General features: G+C 40.6%; 1 pseudogene; it reads left to right on the top strand.

Moving 5' to 3' along the window:
- Positions 1-2,857: 2,857 nt before the first annotated feature.
- LOC143713993 (interferon-induced protein 44-like) lies at positions 2,858-14,437 on the top strand (annotated as a pseudogene).
- Positions 14,438-20,723: the final 6,286 nt, after the last annotated feature.

The following is a 20,723-nucleotide window of genomic DNA, read 5'->3' as shown; positions in this document are numbered from 1 at the left end:
ATGAGCATTTCATAGGCCAAAAATGAACCAATCAAAGCTAAGAAACGAAGATAAGACCCTCCCCCAGTAAATGACATATCAAAAGTTCATTGGTCTAATCCGTTAAGGGTTGCTCTGACGTTTTTACGTGCCCGGAAGCGAGTTTTCGTGTACGGATTGTGATGCGGAACTGCTATAGCATTCAGTACGGGGTTTTTTCATAATAAAACCATCCAGCTGTTTAGTTAGTTGAAGCTATAAAGTGGATTATCATAGATGACAGTAAGTGCTTTCTATGTGGGAATGTAACCTATGATAGAAAATCTGAGGATCCTTTATAATAAGTGTTTGAATCTTTACATTATGCTTACAGTATTAGAGTTTAAGAGATATACTGTATAGTTATATATACTGACTATTGTTTGCTTTGTTTAGTAATGTATATTAGTGCTTAGAGAGGAATGAGTGTATGCATATGTTTGATTTATTCATTTGTAATATGTTTCTCTCTTTATAGAAACCACACTCATAATTACACTCACCCTCAAACTCACTCACACAAGAAAGAGGAATAAAGAAACAGAATCAGAACTATTTCTCCGCTCTTTATTTCATACTCTGGAACATTTGGCCTTAAGTGGTGTTCTGGCCGACACACCTGAGTGAACTTGGTGATAAACCCAGAACTAGCACCTAGACTGAGCGTCTACCCATTATCTTCAGTACAGCCGCAAAAAGAATAAATAAAATGCTTTCTTAAAAAGGAAAAAGAACGCATGTACGATTTCTTAATATGATCATTAAAAACCAACAGACTGATGAAAATGCGGGTCATTTTCTCAATATGCGAAGTGCGGGACAAGCGGTGAAAATGCTGTGCGGTAGGCTACAACGCAAAGCGGGACGGGTGCTCAAGCTGAGATCATTACAAATGAAATACATTATAATTAAAATACAAACATGTAATTCAATTAATACTTTAGAAAAGAAAGTGGTATTTGGCTTTTAAAAAGAAAGTGTATAACGGTTTTGTGAAGTTATAAAGAACCATGCAAAATATTTCTAGGGGATGGGCTCCATAAATCTGCACCGTTCCAAATTTAGAACAACGCCCCTGTTCTAAATTCACTGTAAATCACGGCTTCGTAGGGCTTATTGGTTTATTTTATAGCACAATGACCTGTTTTGGAATTAGCAGTTTATACTGTACGTCTTATAATAATTTAAAATTCAGAACAGAAATGCATGTCTGTGACAATTGTCTGCGAGTGCAAATCTCAACATTCAATTTCAGATTTTGATTTTAAAGGTTTTCACATCTGAGCAGTAGGCTACGAATAAATTTTAGCATAACTTACAAGTTCTCAAATTCACCTCTACATGCTCTCGAGTTTACTACTCTTTTACCTGCATACGAGTCAGTCCTGGAGGGTCACTGTCCTGCAGAGTTTAGCTCCAACCTGTCAAGACACCTGCCTGGAAGTGGTGTCTAGCTGGTCCAGGTGTGTTTCAGTGGGGTTGGAGGTAAACTCTGCAGGACACTCTGTTCCTTACCTGTCTACGAGACTGTGTTCCCCATGCCCTTGTGGCGATGTTTCCAGCAAACTATCGAGCTGGGCATTTATGCGATCCCTAATCGTAGTTAGACGTCTTCTAAAATGATTTGGATCAGACATTTTTCTGGGCTCAGATAACGGGGGTACGAGCCAGACTACATCCGGTGCTGCGCCGGATCTTAAACTAGACCTTTTTTTTATTTTATTATTTTTTTCTTTAACAAAATTAATTTACATTTACACTTCACATTCATTTACAGTGTGTTTACACCGCGAAACAAATTCTCTCCTTGCCATTTTCGCGCTCTTCCACACTGGATTGTCCTCTCCGACTTGCCGTAGGGTCCTCAAACTCAGAAGAGGAGGGGCCATGTAGATGAGCTCATAAATCTGCATTTTGAGTGGCGTGTGGCGTCAATTTAACATCTATCGGCGAGTGGCGTTATTTTAACGCGTGGCGGCGTGTGACGTTAACTTATCGCCTGACGGCGCTTATTTAACGCCTGGCGGCGTTATGAAGACGGCGTTTTAATATTTATACGCCGATCAAATGCACACGAATTCTGAACCATTTGGCTTTCGATAGTGTACGTGTGTGAGTGTACGTACGTGTGAGTGTACGTGTGTGTGTGAGTGTACGTACGTGTGAGTGTACGCACGTGTGTGTATGTGTGTGTGTACGTGTACGTACGTGTGTGTGTGTGTGTGTGTGTGTGTGCGTGCGTGCAGGGGTGTGAAGTAACGAATTACAAATACTCACGTTACTGTAATTAAGTAGTTTTTTTCAGAAATTGTACTTTTTTGAGTAGTATTTATAGTATTGAAAGAATTTATAAAAAATGTGTATTTATTATTGTTATATAAGAAATTATAAAATAAGAAATCGGTGTCCATTTTTTATTTGTAACCTTTTATCTTGAAGCATTCCAACTACACTGCACCGTTCTGTGTTCTCAGGTTGCACTACTTGCAAATAAACACTGAAAAACATCTGATTGTGACACTTCTTGCTTTTGCACATCATACTGTTATTGCTTCTGGTTTATAAGACACATGCATCTTAGTATGTTTATTGTGAAGATTGTGGGTATGGATGAAACAGACACTTATGGCTGTATTTAATGCACATTTATTTCAGCACAACACTAGGGCTCATGTTTGTGAGAACACAACATACAGACACAATCTTATCAAGGAATGTCATGTCTTCATCCTTGCATGGCAACACCATGTGAATCGGTGAAATACTTGAAAACCATGTGAAATACTTTTTGTGACAAAATAGTGTACTTGTTGCGGACGGTTCCAATCACCCTTTCCACATGAATTCGGAGGTGGGCAATTTTTCTTGTGCTCTCCACATCTCTTGCATCCAGCTGACAGCGTCCTTTTGTGAAAGCAGGGATCTTTACCTCGGCACACATAAGTCCCACACTGTCCTGTATGTCAAAGCCGCGATCAGCCAACACCAAATCCCCAGGTAACAGTTTGTCCAGAATCCCACAGTTATCAGTTATGTGCTTATCACTGATGCACCCCCCCCCCCCCCCCCATCCCTTGGAAATGAATGAAATTGAGCCCTGTGGTGTAATACCAATAAGGTACTTCATAGTTGTGTTGTGTTTGTAGTGGGAATATGACTGAGCTTGAGCTCTGTAAGGGATGATGCCACCCTTCTAGAACAATGTGCATTTACGTTTAAATTGTAACATATTTAATAGCATGGAATTAAAGTGTGTAATTAGTGTTAGCTCTCTATCTTAGCCTTTTTCAGTGCATTATGTGTGGTAATCGGATAATATTAGTGATTCTCATTTATCAAAACACTAACATTAGTACCGTTTTGGAGAGAAATTGGGTATTTTTTTAATCTCTCTATTTAACCCATCCCATGGTGTGTGATGCTGAACTATCATATGAGTTTCTAAAGGTTTTTGAATTCTCTGCAAAGTTATGAATATTGATATTTTATTCAATAGCATGCTCAGGCCTAGTGGCCTTTCGCCTAATTTTAAATGCCTTACACCCCCCCCCCCCCCCCCCCCCCCCCAAATAATATGATTTAAATGGTGATGAGCGTACTGATTTGGTGCATTTTAAAAAGATGGATGATAGATATTCTTCAATCTTTCTGACAAAGAACAAAATATAATGTGTATGTGCAAATTTTCTTTAATTTATAAATTGTAGTGCACAGTGTTTATTATAAGGGGTAGAATCCCCAGCTCAGTACTCACTACTCGCTACTCATGAGTACTTTTAAATAAGCTACTTTTTTACTCTTACTCAAGTAGTTTTTTGGAGAAGTACTTTTTACTCTACTCACACTACATTTTTTGGAATGTAATGGTACTTTTACTTGAGTATGTTTTTTCAGTACTCTTTCCACCACTGTGTGTGTGTGTGTGTGTGTGTGTGTGTGTGTGTGTGTGTGTGTGTGTGTGTGTGTGTGTGTGTGTGTGTGTGTGTGCGAGTGCGAGTGTGTGTGTGTGTGTGTGTCTATATATATCACCTGTGTTTGTATATATATCACCATATTTTCTCAATGGTTTCTCCATATATATACAGTATATATATAGGCCTTACATTTCCATGAATTTCAATGTACTATTGCTAATGATCTATATGCAAGAAACAATAGAAAATAAAAAAGCAGACAATTCCACCTCAAACCGGGTGTGAAACCTGCATATAAACTTTATTTTATTAAATGAACTTTTTTTTTTCTTTTAAAAAAAGTGCATACGTGCCCTGTACGCACTGTAAACCCCTTGGTTAGGATTACGGATGTGGAGTGTGTGCGTATTACACGCCATAAAGTGCGTATCATATGCACGCAAAAAAATTTGTTTTGGTGTATAAATGGCACGAGAAATACAATTCATGGTATAGATACGCACTTTCATGAGATCCGGCTGATATATTTGGTATTCATTTGTACCTCAAAGGATTCACCATCAAAAGTGGGAAACAATCTTTGCCCTTCAATCTTTGCGTCTTCAAGGACATAATGTGCTTAGAATCTAATGTGTTGGCTGGGTCACAAACAGAGGACATCATCAACACTGACTACGTTTACATGCAGCCAATAACCCGTTCAAAACCGGGATATTAGCAATAACCCGGTCACGCACGGCCATGTAAACACCGCAAAAACACGAATATGCTCATATCCCGGATTTTAAAAACCCAGATGTGATACCTGGGTGTAAGCGCCATTTATTAGTAGAAAGTTTGTTTATGTTATTAATATTTGTTATTGTTATATTTTGTGTTTATTCTGGTATATTGATGCAAAGTTGTATTGGGACTCTTATTTTGAAGCTGTAAGGAAAGAAATCATTAAACGAGTGTGGACGGCGGAGCAACACGGTTGTTTTACCGTCGTTGGTTCTCTCCGATGCCAACTCAACGCGTAAAACTGTCTTATGTCGTTCATACTATGTGGTTATAATAAGAGAAGTAAGCTTAGTTTAAGTCAGTAATTGCGAACCATTAAGATAGCCATTACATAAGTAAAACAACCAGGCTCTACAACAAGACGACGGCGATGACAACGCGTCGCGAGAGCCACCCGACTTCCCAAGAACAGAGAGATCCTGAACAAGAGTAAAGCTGCAGATAAGTGCCTAAAAGAACTGCAAGAATGAAGTCAAGAATTAAACATGAAGACAAGAGTCGTGAAAAAGTAAAGAATGCTGTTATGACTCAGACGTGTGCCAAAATGAGGGTGCTGCTCAACTTCTTGTGAGAATAATACGATTAGAATGTTTTGGTCTTCATGAGATGACATTCATTACGAAAGACTGTGAGCTTTATGTCATAGACCATCATTTATGAACATTTGTCGAACAAGAAGTTGTTTTTTACGACCATAATGGCGGATGATTCACACGATGCAGAGTCAAGAGCTCAGAGCTGCTGCAGCCAGAGCAGCCACAAGAGGGTGCCAAAGTACACCGAAAAAGGTCTGTCAGAAAAGGTGAGCAGGCTTTTAGGTGCAAGACGATCAAAGTTGTCACAGTTAACATCAAAAAGGAACAAGATTGAAAGACTAATGAAAGATAATGAAAATCCAGACATTGTTGATGAACATTTAAATGAATTTTCAAAACTGCTAGAAGAGTTTGCTCATTCAAATGATGATGTACTGTTGCTGTTACCTGATGATGAACATGATGCTGATCAGATGTACTGGTTCAAGCCAAAAATGGAACAGTTCAACGTTTTCATAGCTGATGTTAAAACTTGGACAGCTACATCAAGGCAACAACATCAGGAGGATGTAAGTCCGGATGACAGCGTGTCTGTGGCTGCCACACCAGCGGAGAAGAAGTCTTCAGTCAAAAGCACAACGAGCTCAGCCAGTAGCCGCTCTTCTAGATCATCCAAAGCATCATCGATATCATCGGTGCGACAGAAAGAACAAGCAGAACGTGCTGCCTTACTTGCACGTGCAGCATCACTAACACAGAGGCAGGCGTTAGACATCGAAGAATGCAAATTAAAGGCAAAGAAGGAACAGCTTGAACTTGAGACAGCTATAGCTGCTTCTACAGCAAAAATACAAGTTTTGGAAAACAGTGAGTATGACAACTGCAAAGGTGATGCACGTATTCATCCTGAGACTGTCTTATCAGGAATGCCACAGCTACATCAGCCACGACCTATGGTAAATGATCTTCAAGTGAAGCATGAAACTGACACACACTCTCATGGTAACAGAAGTCCAGTAGATCTGTGTGAAGTAATGTTGAAACAAAACAACATAACTGAGATGTTAGTCAAACAGCAAAGACTGTCACATTTGGCACAGAGAGACGTGCCTCTTTTCAGTGGTGACCCACTTGAGTTCAAAGCTTTCATAAGAGCCTTTGATCATACCATTCATGACAAAGCTGATAATGACAGTGACAGGTTATATTACTTAGAGCAGTTTACCAGAGGGGAACCCAGGGATTTAGTCAGAAGTTGCCAGCATATGAGTCAGCATCAAGGTTATAGTGAGGCGAGGAAGTTGCTCACTTATCACTATGGCAATGAACTAAAAATTGCAACTGCCTATATGAATAGAGCATTCAGCTGGCCACAAATAAAATCAGATGACGGTAAGGCCCTCCAGAGTTACTCTTTGTTCCTCACTGGATGTAACAACGCCATGCAAGACATTACTCAACTTACAGAAATGGACAGTCCCAATAACCTCAGAAACATTGTTTCCAAGTTACCGTACAAAATGAGAGAAATGTGGAGAGTTTCTGCATTTGACATTCAAGAGAAACGTGGCACAAGAGCAAAGTTTTCAGATTTAGTCATGTTCATAAACAGACAAGCTAGAATAGCTGTGGATCCTGTTTTCGGTGACATAAAGGATGCTGAAGATAAGGGAAAATATTATGTAAATGTGAAAGCGACAAAATCATCAAGGCCAAAGGGGAGTGCGTTTGCTACAAGTGTTGCACACACAGAAATCGAAAGGCCGCCAGATAATGGAAGAAACTCATTTCGTGGAAACATCAGTGCCTGCCAGAAGCCTTGTGTATTTTGTGAAAAACAACACACACTAGCAGAATGTCACAAAATCAGAAACCAGCCATACAAAGAAAGGTTAGAGTTTCTTAAAGGAAAAGGTTTGTGTTTTGAATGCTTGACACAAGGACACCTGAGTAAAGACTGTAAGAAAAGAGCCACATGTGAATATTGTTCTAAGAAACATCCAAGCATGCTCCACTTCTCAAAAGAAAAGGATGATGAAGCTGCAGAAAGCAGGCAGAAAGGCACTGCTGAAAAAACAGAGACTGGTGCAATAGCGCACACTTCAGGTGGAGTTTGTGGAGCTACTGGGGCCGGAAAAGACAGTTGTGTGCTGTCGATTGTACCTGTGTGTGTCAAATCAAAGAAGAGCAGTAAGATCATTAAGACTTATGCATTCATGGATAGTGGAAGTCAAGCCACTTTCTGCACGGAGAGCTTGATGAGACAGCTCAACATGGAAGGCAAGAAAACTCAAATCCTGCTTCGCACAATGGGACAAGAAAAGTTGGAGTCAAGCTACCATATTAAAGGACTAGAGGTGTGTGGTTTGAAAGAGAACATTTACATTGACATACCTGAGATCTACACCCACAAAGATATTCCTGTGTCCAAAGAGAGCATTCCAGTGCCAGAAGATTTGGAAAACTGGCCACATTTGCAAGGAATCCAGCTTCCACACATAGATGCAGACATTGGACTTTTAATAGGATGTGATGTATACAAGGCTATGGAACCATGGGAAGTAATTCACAGTGAGGATAATGGTCCATATGCAGTTCGAACAATCCTGGGTTGGGTCATCAATGGTCCTCTCAGGAGAGACAGTTGCAACACTGCATCTGAAAGTTTTCCCAGTGTTTCTGTGAATCGCATTTCTATTGCTGATGTGGAGAACCTGTTGGTACAGCAGTTTAATCATGATTTCCCTGAGAAGGCCAGTGAGGAAAAACAGGAAATGTCAAGAGAAGATGTTCAGTTTATGGACTGTGTTAGTGAAACAGCAAAGAGAGTTGATGGTCACCATACCATAGGACTTCCCTTGAAAAACAGATACGTCAAGATGCCTAACAACCGCAGTGTAGTTGTGCAGAGAGCAGAAAACCTGAAAAGAAAACTTGTTAAAAACAAAGAGTTTCACAGTGAATATCAAAGCTTCATGTCTGACCTGTTGAACAAAGGCTATGCAGTCCCGGTACCAGATGAAGAGACCCAGTCTGACAATGGGAGGGTCTGGTATATACCCCATCATGGGGTTTACCATCCCCAAAAAGGAAAGCTCCGTGTAGTTTTTGACTGTGCAGCATCATATCAAGGCAAGTCACTAAATGGAGAGCTTCTTCAGGGTCCAGATTTAACTAACTCACTAATCGGGGTTTTAACACGATTCAGGCAAGATCATGTAGCTTTAATGTCAGACATAGAAGCTATGTACCATCAAGTACGTGTACCATCTGAGGATAGTGACCTGCTGCGCTTCCTCTGGTGGCCGGAAGGAAACTTGACGAAACCTCTGCAAGAATACAAAATGATGGTTCATTTATTTGGGGCCACATCCTCCCCCAGCTGTGCAAACTTCGCGCTGAGGAAGACGGCTGAAGATGCTAAGGGAAACATGGCTCCCGCTGCAGTTGCAGCAGTGTTGAACAATTTCTATGTAGACGATTGTCTGTTGTCAGTGTCAGATGAAATCCAAGCATGTGCTATGGTCAGGGACTTGATAGCACTGTGTGAGAGCGGAGGATTTCACTTAACTAAGTGGATGAGTAACAGCAGAGTTGTTCTTGCTTCTATTCCTGAACCAGAAAGGGCTAAAGAGGTCAAAGACTTGGATCTTAGTCATGATGCATTACCTGAGGAGCGAGTACTAGGAGTGACCTGGTGTAGTGAGTCAGACGTATTTAAGATCAGGATAAATGCAAAACCAACACCACAGACAAGACGAGGTATCCTCTCATTTGTAAGTGCGATATATGATCCTTTAGGGTTTCTGTCTCCTGTCATTCTTCCAGCAAAGATGATCTTGCAGAAGCTGTGTAGCATGAAAATCACCTGGGATGAAGACATCCCTGCAGAACTGGCTCAAAGGATATTGTTGTGGCTTTCTGACCTAACAAAGCTTCATGGTTTCACTGTGAGTAGATGTCTGAAACCGACTGGCTTTGGAGCTGTGACATCTGCTCAGTTGCATCATTTCACAGACGCGAGTGAGAAAGGTTATGGAGTTGTTTCCTACCTTCGTATGACAAATGAAGACGGAGAAGTTCACTGTTCGTTCATCATCGGCAAGTCCAGAGTGGCACCGTTGAAACAAACAACAATTCCGAGGCTGGAGCTAACAGCGGCTGCTGTTGCTGTGAAAATGGATCGACTCATGAGAAAGGAGCTGCACATGCAGCTTGAAGAATCTGTGGTTTGGTGTGATAGCACTACAGTTTTGAAGTACATCGCCAGTGAAAATCTGAGATTTAAAACATTTGTTGCAAACCGAGTGTCACTCATTAGAGACAACACAGAGCCAAGTCAGTGGATGTATGTTAATACAGAGTTGAATCCCGCTGACCATGCGTCACGAGGAATGCCTGCAGAAACATTCAAAATGTGTCAAAATTGGATTGGTGGGCCAGAGTTTTTGACAAAAGACAGGAAGCACTGGCCAGTTTCACCAGACATGAAAGACATACAGAAAGATGATGCTGAAGTGAAGAAATCAGTGTGTGTAACTGCCACCAACCTGCATGAGAATTCACTTAACAAGTTAATCTGTTATCATTCAAAGTGGCATTGTTTAAAAAGGGCAGTTTCATGGATGATGAAGGTTAAAAAACTGCTTCAAAATTTGAGCGTACACCGCAAGCTTATCACGTCACAATTAAGTCATCATTTAAGTCCTGAGAAGAAAACTGAAATCGTTACACACAAAATGCAACAGTTCAAGTTAACTGTCAAGGGGTCTTTGCTCACCACTGAGGATGTTGTTATGGCAGAAGTTGAGATTATCAGGTTTTGTCAAAATCAATGTTTTAGTGATGAACTTAAGGCTCTTCAGAGAGGTGACAAACTCAAAGGAAGCAGTCACATTGTCAAGCTTGATCCTGTTGTACAAGACGGGATTTTACGTGTTGGTGGAAGATTGCTTCAGTCTGCACTGCCTACAGATGCTAAACATCCTGTGATACTTCCTAAAGATCACCATGTCTCCACGTTGATCCTCAGACATATTCACAAAGAAACAGGACATTGTGGGAGAAATTACATGCTATCCCGGCTGAGAGAGAGATTCTGGATCCCGCAAGCAAACTCTGCTGTTAGGAAAATATTGTTGAAGTGTGTACCATGTAAAAGGATTTCAGCAAAACCTGGAGAACAGAGGATGGCAAATTTGCCACCAGATCGCCTAACGCCTGACAAGCCACCATTCACTAATGTAGGCATAGACTATTTTGGACCCTTCGAAGTGAAACGTGGGCGAAGTACAGTAAAAAGGTATGGTGTATTGTTCACCTGTCTCACTGTTCGAGCAATTCACATTGAAGTTGCCAACACACTTGAAACGGATTCATGCATAAACGCATTCAGGAGATTTGTTGCTAGGAGAGGTCAAGTGTCTGTTGTGAGATCAGACAATGGAACGAATCTGGTGGGAGCAGAGAAAGAAATGCGTGAAGCAATTCACATATGGAATCACTCAGCCATCTCAGAAATGTTTATACAAAAGGGCATTACCTGGATGTTCAACCCGCCAACAGGCTCACATTTTGGCGGCATCTGGGAGAGGCAAATACGCTCTGTGAGAAAAATCCTCAACCACATTCTGAAAGAGCAGCCTCTCGACGACGAATGTCTTCATACATTGATGTGTGAAGTCGAAGCAATTGTTAATGGCAGGCCAATAACACGAGTGTCAAGTGACCCAAATGATTTGGAGGCACTCTCACCTAATCATTTGCTTCTCCTTAAAGGCCAACCTGTGCTGCCACCAGGACTGTTTGACAGGGCGGACTTGTATGGCAAGAGGAGGTGGAAACAGGTGCAGTACCTGTCTGATATCTTCTGGAAGCGGTGGTCTAAAGAGTATTTGCCACTGTTGCAAGAGAGGCAAAAGTGGACCGTAACAAGGAGAAATCTGAAACCAGGAGATGTTGTCCTTATAGTTGATGACAGTGCTCCAAGAAGTTCCTGGTTGATGGGAAAGGTTGAACGGACACTTTTTGATTCAAAGGGATTTGTGAGACGTGTATTTGTCAAAACTAAGTCTAGCATTTTGGAAAGGCCAATACATAAATTATGTGTGTTGCTTGAGATGGATGAGTAAACTAAGTATAAGGCAAGATGTTGATACATGCTAAAAGTGCATTTTTGAGTTCAATTGAATGCAGATTTGAAATATGCTGTTAAGGTTAAGAAGGTTAAGTACAAGTTTTTGCTTGTTCAGTTGATGAATCCTTAATTTTGAGAGAAATGACGCTTTAATATTAAAGATGTAATTGTTATTTTGTAGAATTAACAATTAGGGGCCGGAATGTAAGCGCCATTTATTAGTAGAAAGTTTGTTTATGTTATTAATATTTGTTATTGTTATATTTTGTGTTTATTCTGGTATATTGATGCAAAGTTGTATTGGGACTCTTATTTTGAAGCTGTAAGGAAAGAAATCATTAAACGAGTGTGGACGGCGGAGCAACACGGTTGTTTTACCGTCGTTGGTTCTCTCCGATGCCAACTCAACGCGTAAAACTGTCTTATGTCGTTCATACTATGTGGTTATAATAAGAGAAGTAAGCTTAGTTTAAGTCAGTAATTGCGAACCATTAAGATAGCCATCACACTGGGGTACCCCTTTTCTAACCCAAATTTTTGGTCATGTAAACGCGTATCGGCATATCCCCATAATGATTTGTGTTCTGCTTATGTTCTATTCGCAAGGAATCTTGGTCTTTTGAGTAGAGGAACTTCTCGGCGCATACAAAAACCCGCGTGCAGTATACCGGAAGTAAACATGGCGAGACGCAGCACGGCATACATTTGGAGCGAGGTCAGTACCTGCACCAAAGCGCAAACAAAGGCGATCGCCACCTCCCCCGAACTATTCATTATCCGCGTGCTGCTGCTGTTGTTGTTGTCTTTGGATACAGGAAGAAGAATCGGAAATGACACATATTGCATCTTAAGGTTGTCCGTACGTCCAGACGCTACTCGTGCGTCGCCTTTTACATCGGGATATTGCAATTCCATGTATAGAGGAGAAACTCTCTCTGCTCACGCATGTAAACGGGTTATTCCTAATGTTTCAGAAATCCGAATAGTGACCTTAACCCGACCATAACCCAAATATTGGCTGCATGTAAACGTAGTCACTGTATTTGGCCATGTGAAGGATGGCTAAAAAAGTAATAAACACCTATATTGTGATAATAACATTTCGACATCAACATACAGTTTATGTGTGTGCAATAGGTTTGCCGTTTAACATATATTTCTTATTTCCAATCTTAGTTCAATGAGGGGCAGGCAGGGCCGGAGTGGCGCCACTTTTCAGTCCGGGAGTTTCAGGCCTAAGACCAGCCCACTTTTTCCATGGTGGTGGAAATTGGAGGAATAAAAGCAACAGTTCAGCTCTTACTATTGTGTAGTTTTTATTAATACAATGGTTCAACAAATAATGTAAAGGTTAAATAATAATTACTAACTTAAGCTGAGAAGTTAACAAAAATATTCCACTATTCCACAAGGATAGGTTGATAAATTAACAAAAGCATACTGCTCTTTCTTACATTAAATAACTTTAATTCATATTGTTTACTCTGGTATCCTCTAAATGTCAGAGAAAAAAATTTAATCAGAGATTATTTTTTATTTTAAAGAAAATTGTACTTTTTAATACTACACAATAAAATCAATTCACCAAGTCGAAAACCAGCAAATAACAAATATAATTAGCATTAATATGCATTTTTTGTTTACATAAACACTAAAATAAAAGCATAAAAAATGATGACCAAATGATGAAAAAAATGATGGCCAGATTTTAAAGGAGTCTACTAACATGTAGCCTACAAGTTCAAATAAAGTTTTGACAAAAAAGATATTTCAGCCTTTAAATTATTTTTATAAAAATAATGAGTAAAAAAAAGATACATTACTGACGTTTACATTGCACATTAACTTATCTTTTATTTTTAATAGTAAAATTAGGTCCGATATTCCTGTGGCGTCTATCGTTGCTATACAACCATGCACTGCGCTCTCCACAATGACAAAGAAGTTTTAGTAGCTAATGGATTTTTTCATCTCGCTGCGCCTGGAAAAAATGAGCATGTCGCTTCAATTATGGTGAGCTACCTTCAATCAGGCCACGAGCAGCTACTGGTAGCTCGCGAGCGACGTGTTGGAGACCCCTGGACTAACGTGACAAATGTAAAAAAAAAATAATCCTCAACCGGCCCAAAAGTGAAGCGGCCCACCGGGAATTCGCCCGATTCTCCCAGTTACCCAACCCGGGCCTGGGAGCAGGCACTCACTCATAAGGATCAACATTACACCAGTGACCCTAACCTCTCCGATCAGGCTTCCTGCCTGTTGTACGTCATAGCCGCAGATACAATGCAATTCACAGATGATAAACTTATTGACAAGTAGATTATCTGCCAGAGAATCAGTGATAAGGGTGAATTTGACCTCTGATTATGATTTCTATTCATGAGTTCACATACATTACATTATATAAGAGAGCAGTGGGCATAAAGTGGGTTGAGTTTGTGTGTGTTTTGTGTAGATGGACAAGATCCAGATACAGGCTGCATTTTAATGCCAAGTGCAAAAAGGGCATGTTGAGAGGCTTAATGAATTATTTATCTGACCCAGATAATGTATGTTGGTCCGTTATGTAGATATGTTCAACAAGCTGCCACAATTGTGCTCAATTGTATTGAGAGAAAAAACTTGTTTTAGAACCTTTATATTGCTTCTGCATTTGCTGTAGGGATTCCTTAAGTGGTTGTCATGACCAAAGTGGATGAAGGATGTTCGCTGGTCAACAAGGATCTAAGGAAGATCTACACTAGCATGAAGATCAAAGAGAAGTTATGTTATATCGTTTCAGTTTTACATATTGTAAGTACATATTGCCCATGTTGATCTGATTTTGTCTAATAACTACATGTAATTTTCTGACTTAACATTCTGTTCCTGTCCAGATGGAGATGTGCAGTGACAAAATTGGTTTGCCATTGTCAAACATCTTCCCAGTGAAGAACCACCATGCAGAGATTGACACAGAGGATGACATTGATGCTCTGATACTAAAGGCAATTGAACGGATTGTTCATGTTGCCAATGATAGATTGGAGGAAAATGGCCTTTATCAATAAATGAAAATGAAAATATGATCAACACAAGTTATTATTTGAAAGACAAGGAAAATTAAGACTCTTTTTATTGGTGTAAGGACAGTATGTTAATCATCCATGGACAATTAATGAGATACTAGTGCTTACTAGTGCTTTCGGCCAACTAATCACTGGCTATCATTCTGCCATCCAAGCAATCAGAAGTAGACAACTGTTCATAAATATCAAATAAAACTTTGTTTTAAACCCTGTTTTCCTGTTGGAAGGTGGACATTAAGCCCAGTCTGATGATCTAAAAGTGCTCTTGAATAGAGTTATATAGATTATCTCTGTATTTTGTTGCATTCAGCTTTTCTTCCGACACTGACCTGCATGATGCTGCCACCACCATCCTTCACCATTCACACTTAGAAGAAAAGGTTCTATATAGAACCTTAAAGGTTTCTGGCTGGCTGCTGGCACTCCATAGAAGCTTAGGGGTTCCCAACATGGGATCTTTTTATGGATTTAGTTTAAATTATTTATGGGTGATTCTCTAACTACAGGCACTTTTGTGTCCACGGCCTTTTTTGTAAATAAATAAACAAACAAATGCACAAATACATTGTCATTATGAAGTTCATGCTCCAACATCCTAGTAACTACCCCTGATTTCTTTTAAATTCTTTTGCAAGACTGTTTATTAGCAGATTTTGCAGTTTTATGCTTGTCCCTAACCCAGACTGGCCCTCTTTGAATGTTAAAAAATTATATTAAAGGATTGATTTAAAAATATTTTTTAACATGTTTGTCTTAAAGGGATACTCCAGGATTTAGCATTAAGCTTTGTATCAGTATAAAACCAGTAGTATTTTCGAATTACCTTGCTTCCCCCCATCATTTCCCCCTGATATGAGAGATTTATGTATTTTTAGTGTGGAAAAAATCCTCCAATGACGCAAAAATCGTCATTTTGCGTCATCGGAGGATTTTTGGGCCAGAGGCTTAAAGGGGGGGTGAAATGCTCAGTTTCACTCAATCTCATGTTAATCTTGAGTACCTATAAAGTAGTATTGCATCCTTCATATCTCCAAAAAGTCTTTAGTTTTATTATATTTATAAAAGAAAGATAGGCTGTACCGAGTCTTTCCGGAAAAACCCGAGCGGGTGGAGGCGTACCGTGTGGGCGGAGCTAAATAATCACGACACGAGCGCGCGAAGCTTTTGCGTTGAGAGCGTCTGGAAGCTGTGAGTGACATCCGAAAATAAACCATGGCTAACAATCAGATTCAGCCATACATTATATAAAGAAATAATTAAATAAATAAATACCATGTGGTTCTTTACTGGCAACATGACTTTCAGAATAATAACCTTGCGAGACTACAATCAAATAGTAATCCCATGCAGAACAAGGATCTAAACAATATAAGGGCTCGTTCATACAGAACGCGTTTTTTGCTCACAAAAACGTGAGATGGGCAGTGAAATGGGTGAAAAACATAAGGTCTCGAGCGTTTTTTTAAAAATAGAAATGATTTGAACTTGAGCGCAGTGTTTTTAGAACACCATGTCATGCGCGAGTTTTACAACATTTGTGTGTTGTAAACAGACAGACTGGTTTATGAGGACATGATTTATTTTTACAATAAACAAACTGACACCTACAGTGGCCAGCTAAACAAATGTATTTAAACACACACCATACATCGCATGCTCCATAGATACATTAACTGTATGTGATCATGTTGTTTACTTTCTGTGCTTACACGCCGATAGTTAACAACTCACAGACATTTGAAGCAGTTTTACTCACCGCCTGCGGTTCCAACGCACGACCGTGAACCTTTATCGTTGGGACTGCTCCATCTTTGAGTATTAGGCGATCTGCAAATCCGGCGTTGAACTGGGCCTTGTTTATAAAACTATTACTGTCGAAATGAAGGGAACAAACAAAAACACTTGCACAACTCCGTTGCTGCTTTGGAAAAACAAAATCCATCCACAGGTCCCTTAACGCTGGGTTCTTTGGAAATTTGTGCAATGTTGTTTTGCCCTGGCAACCAAAAACACACTTTTTTGGTGCCATTTTTTTAATTGCAGCGCAGCCGAGCCCAGCGCTCTGATGGGCATAGGCGTACTCTCGCACGCACTAGGCTACAGATGCGCGCGCCCTTCCGGGAGAAGTGCCCTTAAGACCCGTATAAGGAAATTCCGGCGACTCTGACGTCACACAGGCCCGTATTCGAAAAAAACTTTCCGAAACTTGTGACAAACCGGAAGGAGTATTTTTGGAACAGAATTACTCCATCAAACTTACAACTTCATTTTTTAAACTTTGTCCATGTTTAGCATGGGAATCCAACTCTTTAACAGTGTGAAAAACTCACTATGCATGAAACAGCATTTCACCCCCCCTTTAAAACTACAGCCAGTACTAGTAGCTAGTTCCGCATGTTTTCACTACGCCCATATGGGGCGGGATCTCACTCACAGAAAGTAAGATATTGTCAGCCATCTTTCTGTAGAAGCTAAGCTAACAGGCTCTTGCTCTGTGTATAAAGTTTGTATAGTGGGCTAATCACGATAGCGGAAGGTAACGTTAGTTTAGAAGTTGAAATGACAGAAGGGGATTTCGAAGATCAGTTGCGCGAATCTGATGCTCGCGGCTACCTGTACGAGCCGCAATACAGCGATGAACAGTTGCGGGAGATGGAGGAACAAGATGCGGCCGGAGCAGCTGCTGCAGCAGGGGAGCAAGACCTGACTCGAGCCCGGCCAGACTCCAGCTGGGGCGGACTGGAGCTGTCAGTGCTCTCGCTGTGCGCCTATGGAAACAGATAGAGAGTCCTATTACTGTCGCGAATTTCAACGATCCCATTTTCTTCTGGACGAGATAAATTGGAAACGCCAGCCAAAGCCCGCAGGGACAAACGGACGGCTTAGTGTAAAGTGAGTAACGTTATTTGGTTTGTTTTTCTTTTTTTTACCAAGACGTAATGTACAGAGTTTGGACACCCGGCATTATCACAATGTTCTTCCCTCGTAACGTTAGTCAGCTGAGCTATTGTTGTTATATTTACATCTATGATAGTATACTGTGTGCAAATAGTTCGCATTGCTAACGTTGTGCTTACTGTTTTGTAGACAATATCGCCTAACAGCCTATCGTCACTTTATGGAATGGTTCCAGCAAGGCGAGCGACTTGGTAAAGACTATCGTCTCGTTTTGCCCACCTGTGTTGTCCAGGACATCAGACGGAGATATCCAGCTCCTGACTGACAATACTGTGAATGAATATAAGGAAAGAGCTGAAGCTCTGGAAGAGCTTTGAGTGTAAAAGTGTTAATATTAATTTTACGTTAATATAAAAGTTATAAATCCCATCGGCTGTGGTTCTTTTTATAAACCTTAAACCTTTACTGTTACTAGAGTATGTATTAGCCTAGAGAATGTGTGGAGAAATTTTTCGGATACTGCCGCCTGTAACCGGTAGGCGTGGTTAGGGAGTGGCCTGGCCTCGTAAGGGCAGCAAAGCAAGTGCATTCTGGGAGTTGTTGTCTTTCAGCCACATGAGTAAAAAATAGATTTTCTGCCTTTTCTCAGTCTAGAATGCTCCAATTTAAAAAATAATTTCACATTTCTACTATATAAATGATCACTATTAAATACACATTCATCTTCCCACAGCTGGAGTATCCCTTTAAGGACAAGTAAAATAATATCCTACCATCGAAATTCCATATATATCACAAATTTATACTATTTTTGGAATAAAATAAGTCCGTCCCCAGGTTTTCCGTCATTTCCACCTCCCTCAAAAAAATTCACCTTAATAGATCCACCTTAAATATAAAAACTGCTAAAATGTCATTTCCACCTCTGAGAAATTAAAGGCGTAGCTTTGGACATGATATATATGCTGTTTTTGTGCGCTATTTGCATGTTCTCGTGACATATTTGTGCTTTTGGACTGAGAACTTTATATATCCTAATGGCTGTAGCTGCTTTGTTCAGCAAGTTGTGACCTTCCAGAAGGAAGGATCAGTTGCCCTCTCACAAGGCCCACCAGCACAGCACAACAAATCCACCAATGTCCTGCAGCGCATTGAAGAAATCAATGACAGCCTGACTGGAAACTGGTGTGTCATCATAAATGATGGAGATACATTTCCAGGCATCATCCAGGAGGTGGATGCAACTGACAGCTGTGTCCTTGTTAAAACAACGAGAGGTATAGGCAGTAATCGGTTCTTCTGGCCGATGCGGGATGACGTAATCTGGTACGTACCAGACAATGATCTTGGTCTCATTCCTGAGCCGAAGCCAGTGACTAAACGCCTTGTTCAAATCAATGCTACTGCCTGGCAGGAAATTTGCCAGATAGTTGATAAGTAACTGCTCCAGTCATTACATAGGTTAGAACATTGCAATGAGTTGAGTCCATTTGACACACATTAAGTCAAACAATCCATATATAGATTGTATGATATGGTTATCTGTTCTGATTTTATATGATCTAGTTATCTGTTTTGTATTTGTAACCCGCATTTAGTTAAGTCTTTTATTTTGGCGGACCGCCCACTTCCTGCGGTTTCCCCGAACTCCCAACTTCCTCAAAGTTGCGCGTCACGGAGTTCACTTTCTCTCTGTCTCCACTGTGGCTGTGGCATGGTCTGTTGGGCGTCCCTAAACAAACCTACAAAGTGCTTCAACTTTAGCGATTCAAGCTTTGAATACTCGTTGTTGCCGCTTCTCAACCAGAGCCCTGTCTGATTCCGCTCTGTTTAGACGTTGGGCTGCACCTGGATTAACCCCGCGTTAATCATTCCGATTTCAAAGGTCAGGGTTTTTTTCTGGACCAATCAATCCCCATTCTTCATTTATGGACTTATGAATTCTCGACTGTCCCAACTCAAGGACTCCAATCGAGATGGCGAGCCAAAAGAACTCGGATCTATATGTGGTAGGATAAGCGGACTACACATCCACCGCGACTGAACCTTTCCCTACCTGGATTATTATTGCTCAACCAGTAATTAACTGACTTCTGACCAGACTCTGTCTCGGCCGTGATACACATTGCGGTTTTATTTTTATTTTCCCCTCTCCTTTCTGTTTTTTTCTCCCGATTCATCGGCAGCATATCATCCTGCCATTGAACTGAACTTTAAGTAGCATTGTGTTTTGTATGTGTCATTGACGACATTTTGTTCATGTTGTTTGTTTGGTTATTTTATATTGAATACACACACTACAATCAAAAATCTATGACTCGAGTGTACTCATTCACAACCCAGGCTCAGTGACGATCTATCTTCTGTTGCCACATAGCATCCGCAGTCAACTGCCTAGCTTATAACTGCTACATCTTTGGCAAGCCAGCCAGGAGCCTGATATTGTGAATGTGTGTCATTGTGTAATTACCGGTTATTTACATAGGAACAATAGTAATTAAGTGAGAATATGGATTTCTATAAGAAAACTGGTATCAATGTAGCTAATTCTGTTATTATTAGTGGTGTGACAAACACCGAAGCAGATGACGAAGTCATTGATCACTTACGTAGTTACGGTGAAATTAAACAGTCGTTTACCGTTACTGAACGTGAGAGTCCACTTTACAAAAACCTCACCGTTGAATTTATTAATGCAGAGGCTGTAGTACGGCTAGAATCGAAACTGCCTTATACTTTTTCAGCTAAATCTGCCGATTTTTTAATTAAATTACTCAAAAGTGAATACGCAGCCACAGTGGAGGCCACCCCGTCTCCTGATTACCTGCAAGAGTTGAAACGTATCTCCCGACAGAGTGGCCAGTCATTCGACCACGTTCTGAAAGGAATGTTTCACCAAATTAGTTCACATTTGGGAATGGCAGCCACTGGTGGTGGAGAGGAAGATGATGAAGTAGGGATGGAGGAGGAGGAGGAAGAAGATACTGTTGAGGTGCTTGGAACTGCTATGGAGACCGGTCAACCGCAGTCATTCACTTTTCCCTTAGCACATGGGAGTCGACCTCGACGACCTCGACCAACCCCCCCTATGGGCGTTGGACCAAGAATCTCACTCTCTGGCAATCATCTGAATCCTCCTGAGATCCAAAGGGTGATAGTTGAACACATTGTGCGCAAAGACGATGTTAACTTTCAGGCCATGTCTTCTTTTCGACTACGCACCTTCTCAGGAAAACTTCCAAAACCACAGCATGAAGCAAATTACGAGTCTTGGAGGTCTCAAATTGAACTTTTGAATGCAGATCCAAGTCTAGCTCCGGTACACATCACGAGGCGCATACTGGAAAGTTTACTCCCTCCAGCTGTGGAC

Source organism: Siphateles boraxobius, unplaced genomic scaffold (assembly GCF_051911475.1).
Source record: "Siphateles boraxobius isolate OS27281-9 unplaced genomic scaffold, OSU_SipBor_1 53, whole genome shotgun sequence".
Lineage (NCBI taxonomy): Eukaryota > Metazoa > Chordata > Actinopteri > Cypriniformes > Leuciscidae > Siphateles > Siphateles boraxobius.
The sequence above is the reverse complement of the archived record's forward strand: the minus strand, read 5'-3'. Positions and strand labels throughout refer to the sequence as shown.